The 15734-nt window shown below is 43.5% G+C and overlaps 1 protein-coding gene across 1 annotated transcript in view; it reads right to left on the reverse strand.

The window, feature by feature from the left end:
• Positions 1-15468, reverse strand: part of TNPO2 (transportin 2) — a 96493-nt gene extending 81025 nt beyond the window's left edge. Inside the window, exon 1 of the mRNA XM_085654457.1 lies at positions 15329-15468. The gene's annotated coding sequence lies outside the window, so the exon portion shown is untranslated. The remainder of the gene's footprint in view (positions 1-15328) is intronic.
• Positions 15469-15734: the final 266 nt, after the last annotated feature.

Genomic DNA, 15734 nt, shown 5'->3' on the forward strand with positions numbered 1-15734 from the left:
GTTGAGTGAAATTATACTTAGTGAAATTGGGTCATGGTGTGGAGTGCATTTATGTTGATTGGTGGTATGGGACATAGAGTGCATTTATGTGGAGCGTATTTATGTTGCATTGAGTAGAGTGTAACCATGTGGAGTATAATTATGTGGCACTGAGTGGTATGTGGAGTATTTATGTTGCATTGCGTAGAGTAATTATGTGGCATGTAATTATGTGGTAATGAGTGGGATGTGGAGTATATTTATGTTGAATTGAGTAGAGTAATTATGTGGCACAGTGGTATTATGTGGAGTGTATTTATGTTGTATTGAATAGAGCATAAATGTGACGTGTAACTATGTGGTACTGAGTGGTATATTGAGTGTATTTATGTTGCTTTGAGTAGTATAAAAATATGGCATGTAATTGTGTGGCACTGAGTGGTATGATATGGAGTGTATTTGTTCCATTGAGTAGTGTAATTATGTGGCGTGTAATTATGTTGCACAGAGTGGTATTATGTGGAGTGTATTTATGTTGCATTGAGTAGAGTAATTATGTGACGTAATTATGAGGTACTGAGTGATATTATGTGGAGTGTATTTATATTGTACTCAGAGTGCAATTACGTGGTGTGTTATTATGTGACACTGAGTGGTATTATGTGGTGTATTTATGTTGCATTGCGTAGAGTGAAAATATGTGGCGTGTAATTATGTGGCATTATGGAGTGTATGTTGCATTGAGTGCAGTGTAATTACGTACCATATAATTATGTAAAACCAAAGGAAATGATAGACTGAGTGTTGAACATTGCAAGCACTCACCCCCAGTCAACTGATCTGGGTTTAATCCATCACCGTTCTTTAGCCCACTCTGCCACCCCAGTTCAGACATGGCCATATGCAAATCAGTCTGACCCTGTGCCTCATGGGAACAGCCCAGCCCGAACTGCCAAACCATGTCTTCCCTGGACCGGAAACAAGCTTCCTAGGACCGGTTTCTGGCATTTCAGCCATTTTCAGCCAGGCTTGCTTAAATCCAGTGGCAAAGTGAGCAAGGGACTCACGTCTGAGCATACCCTGCCAACTTATGGCGAACAAAGCAAAACCAAAGGAAATGATGGACGGAGTATAATTATGTGGCACTAAGTGGTATTATGTGGAGTGTATTTATGTTGCATTGAGTAGAGTAATTATGTGGCGTGTAATTATGTGGTACTGAGTGGTATGTGGAGTGTATTTATGTTGCATTGAGTAGAGTGTAATTATGTGGTGTGCAACTGTCGCACTGAGTGGTATTTTGTGCAGTGTATTTATGTTGCATTGAATAGAAATCTAGTCAGGAAAGGTCAACATCCAGTGATTCTGGGCAAGTCACTTAATCTCCAAGTGCCTAACAAAATTAACGTGTCCAGTTGTAATACAAGTGGTGCACATGTAAAGCGCTCCGATACCTTCAGATTGAGTTTGCGCTATATAAAACATTTCATATTGCATGGGTAACTAGAAACATCATGCAGATTTCATTTATTGAAGCTATAGTTATTTTATACCATTTATTACCGCGGTCACTCGGTGTTTTACTAATGCCTTTTTATATATTTACGGCAAATTATCAAGTTTTATTTACATTCTCCCATAGGTGTACCGGCATACACCAGATTAAATTAAGCCCCCTGCAGGGGCCTACATTACAGCCCTGTGTTAAGCAAGCACACTGAAACCACCTGAGGACGTGTTTGTAATATGTAGTGAATAAGCGACACTTCTGCGGCGCAAAATAAATCTTTTAACAGCAATTGCATTCTAAAGGGGCCTTTTGAACTGACAGGAGCTCTGAGCAAGAAAGAGGGATAAAAAAAAGTTTAAACAAGCGCGGCTAAGAAAGCGACCGTGCTTTATTTAGTAACATGAGCCCAGATAACTATGAGGGAGGAATGCAGCTGGCACAATGCGCGCCGCTGCTCGCTCCCGAGACCCCTAGGCCATGGGAGTGAAAGTTTAGATGAAAGGCGGGACATGCACCCATTTTTGGCCATTGGCATGCTTTCATTATTGAAAGCCACACGCAAAGGCCAATGGAATGCTAGGAGGAGCCCGACCCACACGTAGAAGTCTCTTGGAAGTCTGGAGTGATTCCAAGAGGCCCTCTTCTAGAGCAGCGCATGTATGCTGGCTCAAGCTCGACCTACAGAAGTAGCCACTTTCTGATACGGAACAGCAACAATGATTTGGTTTGCCGACGTTGAACAATGTTACAGTGACTTAGCGTGAGAATGTATATGCATGCGGCATTATGTGCCCATCATCTTTTTTCTCTCATCCTAGATTGTGGATGCTCGTCTTGGAGCACTACACTTTACACACTTCATTTTTAAAAGCACTCCTTTAAGAAAGTAGCAACTCAGCAAATTGCAGCTGCCGGCCCTAAAAAATGTTTTAAATAAATATTAGTAAAGCCATTAGGCCCTAGCATTTGGCTGCTAATGGACACCTATTGGCATGGACAATGCGTTTTACTGAGGCTATGCTGCACAGGCCATAATAAGCACATAAAAAAAAACACAAACATACTAGGGATGTGTCATTGTAATGAGTTTTATATAGATAGCGCTCATTACCCCCGACGAGGCGGCGAATCTCTTTGCGGCAGGTAGGGCGATACTCCGGGACCCAAGGTTAGACCAGTGGTTATTGTGTTTAGTAATGTGCTCTCAAGAAAACTTGCATCCATTTACTCCAGTTCCTTTGTGATATATAAATACCAGTTAGGTGTGATCATTAGTGGGGGCAACATGGTTTCGGGTGAATAGTTGGTGGGATAGATAGGCTTAGAGATTAGTTAGTTAGATTACAGGAATAGGGATTTACAGAGGTTGTGATCTATGAACTGAGGTATCAGCAAATTGCAGAATTACAGTAAGAAGAATTTAGGCAGACAGGCATGAGACTTAAATGAGGCTATAGTCAGAAAAAGAAAGCATGCAGAAGATGAAAGACAAGAGACTCTTAAGGAACAATGGAGAGAAATCAAGATTAAAATCAATATTTTTTTTGCATGTTTTAGGAGTATAGTGGGAGAAGGGGAGAAGGAGAGAGAGGGGAGAGGAGAGGGGTTGGCCTAATGGCTAGGGCGCTCGACCTCGGACCTGGGGGACTGGGTTCGAGTCTCGGTAATGATGCTGAACATCCTGTGATTCTGGGCAAATCACTTAATTTCCCCGTGCCTAACAAAGAATGAATGTGTGTCCTAATGTAACGTAACTGGTGCTATGTAAAGCGCTCCGATACCGGATTGGATTCGGGTCAAGTTCGCGCTATATAAAACTCAGCAAAAAAGGGGGGGAAAAAGGCTTTCTGAGTTAGCAAGTTGTTGGGCGAATGCAAGCTGTAGAGTAACATCATACATAGTGCTCCATATCCAGGACAAACTGCCTAAACATGCGATTCCAAGTGTATACATCATTCAAACATTAAGAGCCCTAGCGTGTTGTGTGTCAAGCCCAAGACAACCCTTTTAGGCATAGTCTGGAGTATCCTTACTTTGGTACAGGGTATGTACACTGCACAAGGGGAGTTGGCGCAGAAAAAGAGTTATTTAAATTTCTTCCTTCGCTATTCTGTAAATAGGTTTTTCCCCTCACTAAAAATTTGTTATTTTATCACTTTCTGAACGTCTGGTCAATGTGAAAACAGATTAAAGCCTGCTTTGTCACCTAATCCTGTCCAAGTGCATGTTGTGTGTGGGACTATTGTAGTATGTGCAGTATATATATTAGATGATGGTCTGTGGGTTCCATTTGGATATCCCAGACATTTCTGTTCACACAGTGGAGGTGAAGTTGTTTTCACAGACAGTGGAATTGTATCAGGAGGGAGGAGACAGACTGAGGTGAGGAGACAGTGAGGTATGGATAAAAGAGAAGGCTTGTATAAACAAGCATTTACAATGCAATGGTCTCGGCATTGGTAAAGTTAGAGCTATTGGCATTGCTCATGACATTATTTTTGTTTATGTTTTTGTTTTTAAAACATTTAAAGGAACGGCATTGTCATGAGCAATGCCAATAGCTCTAACTTTAACAATGCCGAGACCGTTGCATTGTAAATGCTTGTTTTATTAACAATCAATAAAATGTGGTTAAAAAAACGATTCATGTTTTTTGTAAGGATGCATTTGTTTCGACCATGTTTGGTGGTCGCTTTCATGTTGTAAAGTTTAGCCAATGCGATAAGAGCCGAGGCCACATAAAGAGCCACGTTCACCCATTGGTATCCACTGTGGAAGAAACCACTGGGATGACAGGCCACTGAGATGCAATAGGCCACAAACATCAGTACGTATAAGCCTTCCACCAGGCTCTTTGCTGCCATGAAAAACGCTAAGACCAAAAACAGGAGAGCAAAAACCGCAAATAATGGGACAGGGAACAGGGGCTCAGCTGGCTGCCAGACTTGGTACAGGAGAGAATAACCCTCTGCAAACTTCAGGATGGAGGCGAAACCGAATAGGGTAGCAGTCAGGGAGTCGAAGGAGCGGTATGACAAGATGCAAACCCCAACCTGAAAGAATCCAGCCATCCAGAGCCAGGGCACCTGCCCCACACAGAAACTGGTGGTTAGGCCAAGGATCTTGCAGCCAAAGACGCTAGCCGAGGCGCAGTTCACGATCAGTCCGATCACCACCACGTCATTTCTGCTGGAGTCTATGAGGAGGGAAGCCATCTTAGCTTTAGCGTTCGGCAATTCCGCACCAGGGAGGGCGATTCTCTTCCGGCTTAAGAAATGAAGAGACCTTGCTCCCACCAGGTACAGGCTGACAATGGTGACAATTAGGTAGTTACAAGCATACATGCTAACATTTCAGAAGAGCAAAGTGGGAGATTTAACAAAAACAAAAAAAAAAAAAAAATCAGGAGAATGGGGCCTTCAATCAGGTTTCTGTCATGTATGGACTTTGGAAGCGTGCTCCTGCAGGATCGGACATTTGAAAGCAAATTCACGTGTTTTTTTATCACCTTTCAGAAGCATGGAGCGCAATGGCAGGCAGAGAAAGAGGGGATGCAAGAGTTGTGCACTGGCCTGGCAGGTTGCGGTCAGTGCATACACACCCCCCCCCCTCCCCCGTCAGCCTCCGGGCACACACACAGCCACCTCCCCCCCCAGTACTTCACAGGTGTTTCGGTTGTTAATGGGGGTTTGTTGGTTTTTCACCCCTTCTAGAGCCCCTGCATCGCCATTCTGACTATTGCTGGAAGAATTAGCACGTTACACAATACACAAGCCCTGTCAGCTGAAACCCCGAGGAATCGGGTTTTTGCTTTCGGGAGGCGGGAGACTAGCCTTCAAATCGGTAGTCTCCCGCCTGAATCGGGAGTGTTGGCATGTATGTTACAAGCGACGGCGGAGGAGCCGAAGGTGCTGTCACAGTACATGGCAATCCCATGCATGCTGGCATAGGAAATGGCAAACGCCATCAAAGCAATCGGAACATCGTCATAAAGCACTCCGACGACTCCAATGATAAAAAAGCCCAAAGTGAAGGCGGCGAACCCAGGCACCATGGCATTGCGTAGATAGTCAGCTCCTTTTAGGACCCCCTAGCCAACCAAGACTTGGATCAGTCCGACACCCCACCACAGCGCGGAGACCGAGAGGCTGAAGGAGGCTCTGATTACAGTCTAAAAATGTCAGTGCCATTTAAATGGGAAGACAAACTCTGGCACATCAGCGCCACTGAAGCCCCTCCAGCTGCATAGGTTCTCTGTATGGCATGACCAGCCCACTAACTTTTTTCACAGATAATCAGTGCAAAACCATGGTAGGTGTCAGTCACAATATCGGTACTTAGTTATTAGACAGTCGACCATGACTGTCTCGAACTATTCCAAAAACCCACAATGAAGCTGCGCCGCCCTTCCCTCTTTCCTACCCACTCCCAGTCAACTGCCCGGAATTGCGGATGGCACCAGAAGGGCATGTTAAAAACAAGAACGGCTATCGCCGCTAGACTGAAGTTCACGATCAGGTCTACGACTGACTCACCGCATGTCACTAAACAGCCGAGACCAGCCTCCAGCAAACCGCAAGAAACCCCGACTGACAGAGAAGAGCTTAGAGTGATGTTTAAACACCATAGAGGCACGTGCACGTCGGAATTCTGTATAGCACAAGGTAATTGGCTGAGGTGATGCCAATGCTCCAATCCTACGGTATTTTACACGCTACGAGTCCTAGACAATTTCCCAAAAACATATGCAGCCATTGGATTGGTTGTCACGTGACCCGGAAGTGCTGACATGCCATTTCTTAAAGTAATCCGTAATGTACATGGGGAGTTAATTCACGAGTGAATGCAGTTTTCAAAGTTTTATTGGCTGCTGTTTGTTTCGCTGGCAAGCTTGAGAAGCGTCTTCTGAGTCTCCCGTCCCGATTGAATTCACCGGTGCCAGTCAGTGCCAAACAGGACAGCAAAAGCACACCACCGGAGAAAGGCAGCGTCCTTTTCGGATCGGGGGGCGTGTTTTGCTGTTGTCTCCTCCCTGAGACTTTTCGCAAAAAACACGCCCCCCGATCCGAAAAGGACGGGGCATAATCGGAGTGACTGGACCTCTTCTCCAGTGGCTGGCCAGCATTTAAGAGGCCAGCCAATGGAGAACAGGAGAGAAGAGGGGCGGGTGCAAGCCCCTCTTCTCAAAGACATTAAATCTCCGGACTTCCGGTCTGCCGACCGGATGGTCCCGAGACCTAAAAAATCCAAATAGGGGCACTGTTACTCTGTAGATGGTGGGTGCGGAGGGGCTTCAGTCCGTTGTTCAGGGTGTGAAGCTTCAATTCGGTGAGACTAGCCTTTCTCTCTCATTCCTGATCACTATCTTTGTGGTTTTTCATACCCAGATGCAAATGGTTCACACCTCTTTGTGCCTCTGTTGTGGGTGCGCCAGACTGGAGACTAACCAGCTGTGAGGAGCATCACCCGACAAAGGCTGTCTACAGAACTGCTGAGGTGCTTGAAAAGGAAGCCACCCCGGACCAGTTTTCTTGCCTGCTCCTCTTGATTTGATATTTTAAAATCCTTGTCTCCATCATACCTCAGAACTACAAATAAACCTCCGCCCCTAAATGTGTACAGCCCACCCACAGGCACTATATTCTGTCAGAGGAGCCCGCAGGAATCCATCCTCATTTTAAAAAAAATAAAAAATTAGCAAACGGATAATGAAATAGTAAATAAAGTCATTTTGAACACCGACCCCATGTTCCATACAAGCTTTTCCTACTTTGCCGCGCTTCTCACTGAGCTGTAAAATAACAGCAGCTGAAACCTCAGGTGCATTTAAAAATGTTCTATAGTTGCAGAAAAGCAATTAGTGTGTGTGTGTCAGTAACAGAGCTAGAAAAGTTGTGCAAGGCCCAAGTAACTGTACAAATACAGTCTAAATGGTGTTTGCCTGCAAACTAACCAACGACTAAATACAACTTGCGAAGGGTCAAATATAACATTTTTTAAAGATAAACAACTGTTTAAAAAATAAATTTTTCTACATGATACCAGTTAGGTTACTGTGCGCTGTATAATGGTCCAGTTTGTTGAACTTTGTGTTAGTTATTACTTTAAATACTTTGTTTCTAAAGCTGTCCATGATAAAGGCACCCATCAAAAAGTAGGTCTTTTAAAATTGATTTATAGCTCTAAAGACCATGAACTGGTTCTTTCGGATTTGAGGCATTATCTCGTAACGTCCCACTGGCGTCAAGGAAATGGACTTGGCGACCTGGGCCAGGGGAGAGCCACCCAAAAAAATACAAAAGGACATTACAGATTAAAAGGTTTTAGACAACTCTGACTGGGAACGAAAAACCAATAACGCTACTGACCGGTGTTCATATGGGCTTTCCTAGGCAGAGATGTCGAATAGGTTAATATTAAAACAAGTGTCAATTATCTGCACATGCGTCAATACCCAATAACTGCCTGTTTGTTAACTCCAAGCAAGGATTATTTCAAATGACATAACGAGCATTGGCAAAAGTTTGAAAATTCTGTTTTTGCAGTCATTTCAATCCTTGCTTTCAAAATTATTGCACCTCAAAATGACCCCACGTCGTAATTATCTTCTCAGTCTACTATTAACTACTGCAAAATAAAGAATCTGGAGTAAACGTGTGGAATGCTTTCCTTGAAAGAACAGGACTCATCCCATTAGGCAACAACAAGCAATGGATTAACCACTGTCCTTGTGTTTACAGAGCAGAGTGCTGCATATGGATTCACTGGCTGTCAAATAAGAGTCGCCACCACGGAGAAATGGTTTAGGGATGTAATGGAGTGGGTGGTGGCAGATGATGTAAAACTGCCTTTTTAGGTCTCTCCTACAGATACCATTTAGCTGTCTTGTCAAAAGACCTCTTGTAGGCCACACAAAAAAGTTAGTGTGCCTGTGGCTCACTGCCGATTGGCTTTCTTGCTTCCAATTTCATGGCTTTCCTTTCTAGTCTTCCATTTGTCCCTCCCTGTGTGCATAGCCTCTTCACTATCCTTTTGAACTTATACATAATGTAAGAAACTGGTTCACTAGCAGGAGTTGGTTACGATCCACATAAGTAATAATCACACCTTGTCAGGATGAATTCCTCAAAGTCACTACTTTAACCAGTCTAACCCTCGCCCTCAAAACCATAGCATAGAGCAGACAAGCTTAACTTAGGGCAAAGTGTAATGTATTTTTACAATAGCAAAACAGTAATAAAGTCAAAATTCAAAAATCCCAAACCAAATAAGAAAAATAGAGCACAATTTAATAAGTACAAAGACCCTTATTGAATAGTGGAACCGGAGAAGTTTAACATTTTTAAGTAACAAATGGCACCGTAACGCACGAATGTTAGCGGTAGAGCAGAACATAGGCTCGATTTCAGGCCAACTGTGAATTAGCACAGTAGGATACACCAACTACGTTCATCCCTGTCAAATATTTTACCTTCCGACTTGGTCTTTAAAGTCCCAATCCACCACAAGAGGACACTTCTAAATCCCCCAAGACTTCAGAGGCGGCACTTAGAGACTAGCATGGTGTCAAGAGTCTAGTCCAGGCACAGATGTCACATTGGCAGCTGGGTACTCCAGGAAAAGGTCTCTTGCAGCTTGTTGTCTCGCTATAGCTGCACATGAGGTCAGCCAAATGGCCATTGGAGTCCACTTCCATTCTTGAGTACAAGATAAGGCCAGTCCAGTACTTCAGGGCTATTCTCGGATCACCAACAGCAGTTCCAATCCTCCTCATCTTCTGCAGGTCCAGAAAGCTTTCTGAAGAGGGTGCAGAAATGTCATTTTCATGCCTGCCACTAGCTTATGGATGGGGGTGACTTCAAACCTGTCCTTAAGTAATGTGGCTAAATTTCGCAGGCCCTGACCTACCTACTTAAGCGGCGGTTTATGTTCACCTTACTACAAATAGGCCCAAAATGCCATTCAACAGGAAATTTTCGGCCTTATGACATTTGAGTCTACTTCTTTGTTCTGGGTATGACAGAGCAGGTCCAGTCCTCAAGGGCTCATCTCAGATTGCAGACAGTTCTGATTTTCTTTAGGTCCAGGAGTGGCCTAAAATGGATACCACATTTATGCTCAGCACGCGGTTGTGGGTAGGAATGACCCCCTCAGGATGCATTAACCTTTGGGGTAAAAGGTCCTGGGAAAAAATGTACACATTTTGAGCACTCAAGACAGCCCAAGTCTTCGGCCACACTAAACTGGGCTCTGAAGGCTGGGGGAGCATGTAGGAAGTGTCCAATGGTAATCCTAGAGTCCTTTCACATCTAAAGCCAAAATCCAGTTTTTGGTAGGCACTGTACCCACAACAAATTCAAAGGTCTGGTAGGACAGTGCATCCACAAGAATGGTATTGGCACTGAATTTTCTCCTTTTTAAGTGTCCCCAAGTTTTACATGAAGCTTAACAGACCTGTCTTGCAGGATGAGAGACTGTGCAGTCAAAAAGACGCGCTTGCCCCCATACTGCATATTCTGCTGAGCTCAGGAGTCCTCTCTGGCCATTCAGGTCGGCCTATTTGATCTTGGGGGGCATAACGCTTATTCAGGGAGGTGACCTGGCAGAAGCTAATGCTAATTAGACTCCTGAAATTTCACACACAAATGGATACTTTCTAGAAGTTACTTTTTCTTAATATTTTATTAAAAATCAGACGTCACCATTGACTTGATTGGCTCACCAAAGGCTGACTTGCTATCATTTAAAAAGGGACTACCCTATCAAACAGGGGTGTTTTAACAGGTTACGCTGCAGCGGTCAGGCTCCGTGGAGTTGACCTGAAGCCATGTTTTAATTGTCATTATCTGGATAACAATAGGTGCTACAGTAGTGGAACTTAACACTCAGGCTCTGCGTACACCATATACTAAGTTACATGCACCAATTAGGAACAGGTCAAATTAACCATGTTTCAAGTCGGAGCAGAAGCACTTTACTAGCAGTTAGCCAGGGGAGGGGGACGCGCAGAGCTCTAAAGCTAGCAAAAACACAAGATCAGCAAGAGGCAAAAAAATCAAAGCTGCCCATGCAGAAAAACGTAATTTCTTACACCCAATGCTACATCAAGTCTCCACCCACAGTTCACATTGGAAGCATCCAGCTCAGTCTAGGAGAAGAGTTTCTTCCACCATACCAGAAGCTGTGTTGGGTCTTGTTCCAGGAAAGTAGTTTGGTGGGTTGAGATTCCTGCAGTAGTGTGTTTAATTTGCAGAGCACAGCACGAATTGAGACAGCTTGCCTTCCTCTTTTGTTTCCCCTCCTAAGAGTATAGCTTCGCTACCATTGTTTTGACTGGATAATTTGGAGCCTTCTACTGTCCACTTATGAGAAACCGTTATTTCTTTTTCGTTAAGCACTTCATTACAGTTTTCATGTGAAATACTGCCCCATGGTCGGTACTGCTCTCACCCTCATGTAAAGGCTCTCTGGTGAGCTTCGCCCAGACCTCATGTGCAGGTCTACTGTATAATGTGGGCAGAAGTACCAAGCACGATGTGTATCAATGTCTTTGTTTTTGTTGTCAATGCCATACAGCATGTGCAGAATAGAATTGGCAAAGCCAACAGGCCCAAAAGATGGGATGTAATGGCTTTGACTATACTTGCTATTTTTATATTTTGTTCAGAGTTTGAGTTAAAAATATAGCAGGCCATTTAGAATACTGAATTTAACATAGTTTTGAAATACCTTAAAATGTGTTATTTTTCCTGCAGTATTTTGAAATGTTTGAGCCTCCCAAAAAAGGAATTAAAAAAAATGGTAAAGTGGCACAGAAGGGCATGGTTGGGTAGTAGAGGAGTATATTTTGGGGAACAACAGAGTAAGAAGTGTGGTGGGGTTAAAAAGAGAATGCTACTGAGTGCCAGCAGAAGGGGGCAGGTGCAGTTGCACAAAGTGCAACAAAAAGCTTGGGGTGGCTTTGTCAACCTTTGTTTTACCATGATTTTTATAAAAATACTGTGGGAGCTGCAATGCACTAATCCAGGTGTCTCCGGGCAGTTGATTGGGAGCTACTGGTAGTTCACAAACCACTTCAGAGTAGCTCAACTTTGAGTTCATTTCTAAATAAGCACAGGGTCACATGTTCCATTTAAAATTAAGGAAAGGGTGTTTATTTTGCATTATCTTCATGTTGCGGATAGCAGGACCAGATAATGAGCAGTCAGATTTATGACCCTGGGCACCGTGAAGTACTGAAGCACTGAGGTATTTAACTCTTCAATAAAAAATCCTTGTAGACTCCGTATTGGAGCATGAGAACAAAAAGATGCTTCTGAATGCTTTTAAACGGGAGAAATGCAAAATGAAAAGTAATCTTAATGGTTAAGTTAACTTGTCATTTTAATATTTTCTCCAACTTCAAAGTGTTATTTATAAACAGCAGGCCTCTTGCTTGTAAGGGCCATTTGACACTGTACTATATGTAGAACTTAAATATACAGTCTTTAAATGGATGAAATTTAAACGTGCAGAAAAACGTCCCATATTTTAAATTTGTATTCAGAACACCTTTTTGCACTTTAAGTTTCCCCCATTTAAAAAATGGTTATATGCGTGTGCTATAAATGTAATCATGCCACATATAGTGAAAAGAATGTCTGTGCCACAGGTACATATGACATAGGCTCTCAGTCACTCATACACATATATCCCATTCATACTCACATGTGCAAACATCCCCAAAGACCACACTCACTGACACATGGCAGCCATGTCATAGCTCCACTGGTAACAGTATTTTAAATCATAGTGTCTGGCTCTAGGGACATTAAAGTCAATGAAGCTGGGTGTAAGAGTCTAGTAATGTCTTCAGTAGCTCAGGATGATTTTTATTGATCAGAAGTAGCTCTAAATTCAGAAACGGTTTGAGACTCCTGTCCTAGCCAGAATGAACTTTATCAAACAAATGTTTAAATAAAAATAAAAAACCACTGAAAATGGCTACATCATTTTGTATCAAAAAGCACACATTGCCATAGTAGTCCCTGAGACTGGAGGAAATAACCGAGTGGATGTGCGCACTTCGAAAGGCCAGAATGCAGTCACTCAAAGAAGTTAGCCAATGGTGAAAGGAGGTTAGCCCATTTCACCATGCTGTAATGGGTAGAATTTTGTTGGGGATAGCAACAGATTAAGAGGGCTGGCTGAAATATATATATATACACACACACACACATATATATACATACACATATACACACACACACACCCCAAAATCAAAAGGTCTTGGGTAATGCCAGACCTAAAAGGAAGTTAGTTGTGTGACAAAGCCAACTAATGGTAAATAATAAACTGGCCAAAGGACACTGGGGATTCTTTGTTTTGTAAACAGGCATTTGAGATCTAAAAGAAAGATCAAAGGTCTCCTTTACAAACTATGGCCTTGATTACAAATGTCCAAAAGTGATCCCTGTCATTCTCTGTCCAGGATTTACTGTTAACAGGGGCGAGGATATAACGAAAACAAGTTTTTTTGGGGGGGGGGGGGGGGGGGGGGGGGGGGGGGGAGATTAAAGGAAAAATCAGTTGCCGCTCCAATTCCCACCTTTTCCCCTCATCTCCAGTGTTTCAGACTTCAAAGGCCCAGTAACTGCGGTAACTAGACCCGAAGGGATGCACCGCTCAATCATAATTAAGGTCGAAATGGGAGAACTATTACAGAAGACCTACATAAGAGACACTGACTTAAAATCTACACCTCATAGAACATTGGGTCATTTCTGAAACCACAATACTGAGCACCCAGAGCAAGATACGCAGCCTGCAAAATCACTTTTTTCCAATCCCAGCAGGGTTCCTCAAATGTAATCCGGCACAAATGCAGGTCTAAACAGCTTAAGTTCTTCCTGCCATTACTTTAACACCTACGTTTAGATAAGTTTTAATAAGGGGCAGTATAGGATCCAAACATCTATGTGCAATACATTTGATTAACGAGTTTGATTCTGTTATCTAAGGGTCAGCTGTTTTGGATGAAGGATTTTTTTAACAAAGGGTTAAATAATGAGCAAGTTGTGTCAATTAGTGAAATACTTATAACGATAGCAGTAACAAACTTGTAGACACGGTCCTCCAGGCATACGGCTGTATAAAACAACCCAAGTTATCCCCCAACCACCGCGTGGATAAAAACCATGGGCTGGTAACCCCCTGAGAGGCTGCGCCTTTGCAAGAGTTTAAGGCCAATTCGTGGCCTGTCTTGCACATACGCTTAGTCACATAACTGACGGACTTTCATTTCCTCGATGTGAAAAACTTCCCCCATCAGCCACCCCCACTCAAACATGAAGTCAGACACCACTTCCTCCCAAACCAAATAGGAGTTCTAACCCCTGCCCCCTTTAACTTGGGTCCAAGCCACTGGGATGATCCTAGTAGAAACTCTTTCCTAGAACCTTTAAGCAGGCAGTACACAACGACGTTTGTTGCTGCACATCTGCAATAATGGGTGGAATACTATTCCTCAAGATCACATGAGTATTGAAGAATTCAATATACCTGGTGCATGTCAGACTGAATCTAAGGTGTCTGAATCCAACGCACAAGAAAGCGTGGATTCCTCGATTGAAGAAAATTCTGTGTTACAAAAGAGGAATTCTAGGATGCCTAAGAAATTTGATGATTATATTTTGGAATAATTATTTGGTTTTGTTAAAAGGATACATGTGTATTGTCTTTTCTTTATCTCTATTATAGAGTTACTTATGTCACTACCTTATTGTTTATGTCATTTGGAATATGTATGTGTAATATGGAATTCACTGATGCAGGAGTTTGGGTTTGAAAGGCTGAGAAGTGGTTGGAGGTTGACTGAGTTGGATGCCTTGGCTCTTGCACCAGTGGGTCCTTTCATGGCACTTTGAATAAAGAAGAAGAATTATAAAATAAACCTTGGATTCCTCGCTTCATTACAATGGGTAATAACTTATAGGTACACTCGCCATGTCTAACACCAGGCACGCCAAGCTTCGCCTCTCATGGCGGCATCACTTCATAATCCCGTCCGACTCTATGTGTAAAACCTGGGCTCCACCCGACCCTCACATTACACCAACACCATCTGCCACGACACATCGCAAACAACCCCCCACGACAACGAGTAATATGGAGGATGCCATCTACCTCCAGGTCATAGGACATTCAAGAAGGCACACCCAACCCTTTCTATTAAACTACAGTGTGTATATATATATATATATTAGAAAGAGTCTTACCCACAGGGAGCGAGAGATCTATTCTATCTGAACATCGTTATCCTACGACAACATAATTTAACTTTCCACAGAAGCCCGGTATAATTGATAGTCTCGTGACTTGATTCTACACCGACCCAAAAGCCTCCATCAGCCCTTCAACCAACCCAGTAGCTCAAAAACACAACTAGCAGGCCCCACGGCCACCGCTCCACCAAAACCCTTTACGTAAGTCCCTGCACCAACTACCGAAGAGCCTCTGACAAACAGCATCCTGCTTTGGGTCCCGTCCCATGGGCACACCCAATCTCTTCCTCCCAACTTGGTGCCCTAGGGTCAATAACCGTGAGGCTCAGAAACTCCCCCGAAAACCAACTCTCCTCCTTCGGGCCACCACACCAAACCACAGGCCACCAACACGAAGCACGCACGTCCATCCCTGTACATTTACGCTTCAAACTCCCTCTTGGCCCCAGACACGCTGCTCGACCTACACCGCTCAACTTACAGCTTATAATTTAACAGGCCTTGAGCCCCATATCTTTTTATTTACATCAACCTGGCTCTTAGGCGACCCGGATCCCACCCTGGCCTCCCCCGGTACCTGCTGGGCCTCAGGCGGGAACTCTCTGCCTCCGCCGGCCGCGCGCACACAGGAAGGAGGGTCAAGCGCGTTCCGAACCCTTTTGCCCTCGCGTGGCCACCGTAGTTCAGACGTTCAAATTTTCGATTGTCCAATCAGAAAAGATCGTCTAGCCATACCACCAAACACGTCTACAGAATGCCTCTTAGAAAACGAGTACTGATTCGTATGACATAAATATAAAAGAAGGACAACGGGGAAGGTTCGCTCTCTGGCAACACAATAATCTGGCGGTCATTTTGGACTCTATATCAATAACTTTAAAGTGCAGTAAAGACTAATTAGAGATTACTGAGCAACTATTCCTACAGTTAAGCTGACGAGTTTAATAACAATGGAATTGTCGACGTACTAAATCATTCTTTAA

This window comes from Triturus cristatus, chromosome 4_1, assembly GCF_964204655.1.
Source record: "Triturus cristatus chromosome 4_1, aTriCri1.1, whole genome shotgun sequence".
In the NCBI taxonomy this organism is placed as follows: Eukaryota; Metazoa; Chordata; class Amphibia; order Caudata; family Salamandridae; genus Triturus; species Triturus cristatus.